Source organism: Stenella coeruleoalba (assembly GCF_951394435.1).
Source record: "Stenella coeruleoalba genome assembly, chromosome: X".
In the NCBI taxonomy this organism is placed as follows: Eukaryota; Metazoa; Chordata; class Mammalia; order Artiodactyla; family Delphinidae; genus Stenella; species Stenella coeruleoalba.
The window spans coordinates 75860737-75864864 of NC_137152.1; the positions used below are offsets into that span (position 1 = coordinate 75860737).

A 4128-nucleotide genomic window follows, 5' to 3' on the forward strand; every position below is an offset into this window, starting at 1 on the left:
TGTTGAGTCTTTGTTACTGCGTTCGGGCTTTCTCTAGTTGCAGCAAGTGAGGGCTACTCTTCATTGCACTGCACAGGCTTCTCACTGTGGTAGCTTCTCTTGTTGCGGAGCACGGGCTCTAGGTGAGGAGGCTTCAGTAGTTGTGGCTTGCAGGCTCAACAGTTGGGGTGCACAGGCTTAGTTACTCTACGGCATGTGGGATCTTCCTGGGCCAGGGCTCGAACCCATGTTCCCTGCATTGGCAAGCAGATTCCCAACCACTGTACCACCAGGGAAGCCTGCTGTGGGTTTTTTACATATGACTTTTTATTATGTTGATATAGTTACTTTCTATTCTTAGTTTGTTGAGTGTTTTTATCATGAAAGAGTGTTGAATTTTGTAAAAATATTTCTTCTGCTTCAATTGAGATGATCATGTGGTTGTTTTCTTTCATTCTGTGAATGTGGTGTATTACTTTGATTTTCATACGTTGAAACATTCTTGCCTTCTGGAACTAAATCCCATTTGATTATGGTATATAATCTTTTTAACATGCTTTGGAATTTGGCTTGTATTTTGTTCAGGGTTTTTGCATGAATATTTATAAGGGATATTGATCTGTTATTTTCTTTTCTTTCATTTATTTGTCTGGATTTGTTATCAGGGTAATTCTGACTTAATAGAATGAGTTAGGAAGTGTTTTTTTTTCTCCTTTGATTTTTTGGATGACTATAAGAAATATGGTTGTTAATTCTTTAAATGTTTAGTAGAATTCAATAGTGAAGCTTTCTGTTCCTGGATTTTTGTTGTTGTTGAGAAATTTTTGAATACTTATTCAGAAAAAAAGACTCTCTCCTTGACCAAATTTTAGTCAGGTTCCTCTGAGACCTTTTCTTTATTAAGCCTAACACTTTGCCTATGAGTACTGCAAAACTCTTGGCAGAAACAGCTCCATCCAACCCTCATTCTACCCCTCACACACTGAAAGACTTGACCAAATTGTAAAATGGCTTATATCAGCCCAAGCTCATGTCCCTAGCTTGACTCTAGGTCCCTTAAAAAGTCTGCCTGAGAGAGCTCAATGCTGCAAAAATAATTTACTGTTTTTCCAACTGGAACATGACTATAGGCCCCTGACTTCCCCTTTATTAAAGCATTTACTTTAGAAAACTTGCAATTATAAATTCTTTCTCTTTCCCTTTAAGATGTAAATCTACTATAATCCAGAAATGCTTTCTTCAAGGATATAGGAGCCATCCTTTTGAAATGGAATCATTAAGAAAAATAGGGTTCCTATCTCGCAGTCTCTGTACAGGGTAGGAGCCTCACTTCAATAAGTGCCAATTAGCAAACACAGAGGGCCTAATCATATTGACCAATATCCCCCTCTTCAACTCAAACCCCCTTCCATGTCCTTCAGTAGTTTTCCTTTGGTACATCTCAGCATTTAAAAAGCCTCAGTTTTTGTTTCAGTGGAGTTGAATTCAGTTAATACTAACATCTCTCTTCCATCCTACAGTAGCCTGAGTAAAATGTGTCTTGCCAACTTTAACACATGCCTATCTTTCTCTTTGACAATTCAGTCTTTTCACTAAGTATAAGTATATTCAGGATTTTTTTTATCTCTTTATGATTCAATCTTATGTTTTTCTAGGAAGTTGTCCATTCAAGTTATTTAATTTGTTGACTTAACAATTGTTCACAACTCTTATAATCCTATATATTTTTGCAAAATCAGTAGTCATATTTCCACTTTCATTTCTGATTTTTGGCTACTTGTGGCTTCTTTTTCTTAGTCAATTTAAGTAAAGATGTGTAAATTTTGTTGATCATTTTGAAGAACCAATCTCGGTTTCATTGATTTTCTCTCTTATTTTTCTACTTGCTACTTTATTTATATCCACTCCAACCTTTATTATTTTTTTCCTTCTTTAAGTCTTGGGTTTAGATTGTTCTTATTCCTTTTGTTAATGGAAACATCACTTTTGTTGACAAGTTAGGGCCACAATAGACAGCTTCACAGAGCAACATAAATAAGAGTCTCAAGAAAATGTAGTGTAAATTTGCAACAGAAGGTTAATACTTTTCACCCTCATCCTATCCCTCAGCACTATCCACTCCAACCTTCTCATAATCTTTCTCAAGTGCAACCATGTCCTCCTAGGCCTCAGAAAACTCTCTTTCCTCCATACCCTCACCAATATACCAGTGAACAAAGACACACTTGGCATACATCAAGTCAAACTTGTTGTCTAGGCAAATCCAGGCCTCAGTAATGGCTATTGTGTTGCTCACAGCTCGTGGTACTTTGGCCAGGTTTCCACTAGATACTGCAATGGGATGCTGGTAATTAGGGTCAACATTGAAGCCAGTGGGGCACTAATCCACAAATTGGATGGTGTACTTGGTCTTGATAGTGGCAATGGAAGCATTGACATCTTTGGAAACCACATCACCACAGTACAACAGGCAGCAAGCCATGTATATGCCATGGTGAAGGTTACATTTCACCATCTGGTTGGCTGGCTCAAGCCATGCATTGGTGGTCTCTGTTATAGTAAGATGTTTTTGGTAGGCTTTCTCAGCAGAGATGATGGGGGCAAATGTAGCTAGAGTTAAGTACATGTGGAGATAGGGAACCAGGATGGTCTGTAATTCTGTCAGATCAACATTCAGTGCTCCATCAAATCTAAGGGAACCAGTGATGGAGGACACAATCGGGCTAATAAGATTATGTATAGGATGGTTAAGGTTAGTTGAGTGCTAACTCAACTAGTTAGTTTAGTTGAGTGCTCAATATCAAGATTTCTACGACTGGTGTCATAGATGACCTCATTGTCTATCATCAAGGCACAATCACAGTGTTCCAGGGTGGTGAGAATGGAATTGTAGGGTTCAACTATAGCTGTGGAAATCTAGGTGGTGGATAAATGGAGAACTCCACCTTGGACATCATGCCATCATCAACAGAGAGACCATTCCATCAGGAGGAAGGTGAACCAAAAACCAGTTCTCCCACCAAAGTTGTGGAAAACCAAGAAGCCCTGAAGACTTATGTACTGTTCAGCCACTTTCAAATTTGGTCCAAGACAAGGTCAGTGATCTCTTTGTCAATGGTGTAGTACCCATGGGCATAGTTATTGTTAGAATCTTCTTTGCCCATGATGAGCCGCTCAGGATGGAAGAGCTGGTGGTAGGTGCCAGTGTGAACTTCATGATGGCCATGAGTTCCAGCTCTAGAAACACTACCCTAATCCCATGTTTGCCAGCATCCATCTCAATGAAGAGAGTGTTAAAAGAGTCATCTCCTCCCCTAATGATCTTGTCATGTGACATCTGGTCACTGGGCTGGACACTATTTTTCAGGAGGTAGAGATCTCAGCAGTCATTGCCAAACTGGACTCCAGTCCAGCCAAATTAGATGGAGATGGATTCACACATGACTGGGATTTGTAGGGCTCTGCAGGGCTGGATGATGCAAGGGGACAGCAACAAGTATCACCCACTGACAAACTACCAAGCAATCTGGGGGAGAAGTAGTGAGAGGCTGTTTGGCTCCAAAGGAACCAATATACCCCTTTCTGGGACACATGTCTGGAGGGTGGGCATCAGGTCCACCCTGTGCCTCTTTTTGTTGTTGCTTTGCCTTTTCTAGAAAAAAGTCCCAGTTTGTTATTACTTTAAAAAAACAAATTTCATTTACATAATTGTTCAAGTAGGCCTATATAGAGGTATTTTATTTTAATATATATATGTATGCAATTTTCCTCCTACAGTAATTCATTTCAAGAGAAATTTCACTATATCTTTTACAGAGCCCTAAAATGAGAGAGTTAACCATATTCAAATAAACTCCAAGGTATGGGACTGCTTCAGGCCCATTCCTCATTACAATCCTAAGCATGGGGGCTCCAGAGACCAAGGCAGAAGGTCTTCAAATAGAGCTGAATTGTTCAGTTAAGTGAATTATGGGAAGAAGACGCAGTTTGCTGGCTCTGGCAGGCTCACCTCTAGAGTAGAACAAAAAGAACAGACGGGGGAGTTCTGAGAGTCACTGGAGCTATCTAAATGCAGAGAGATAGAACTGAGTGAGCTGCAGGGATAATACAATTTCAGTTACCTGCAAGGTGGTGAAATAAAGTAGTAAC

The 4128-nt window shown here is 39.7% G+C and overlaps 1 pseudogene across 1 annotated transcript; it reads right to left on the reverse strand.

Moving 5' to 3' along the window:
- Nucleotides 1-2077: 2077 nt before the first annotated feature.
- On the reverse strand, nucleotides 2078-3316 carry LOC307180318 (tubulin alpha-1C chain-like; annotated as a pseudogene). Its single transcript has one exon. The product of its transcript is annotated as a tubulin alpha-1C chain-like (transcript).
- Between the last annotated feature and the right edge of the window lie 812 nt (nucleotides 3317-4128).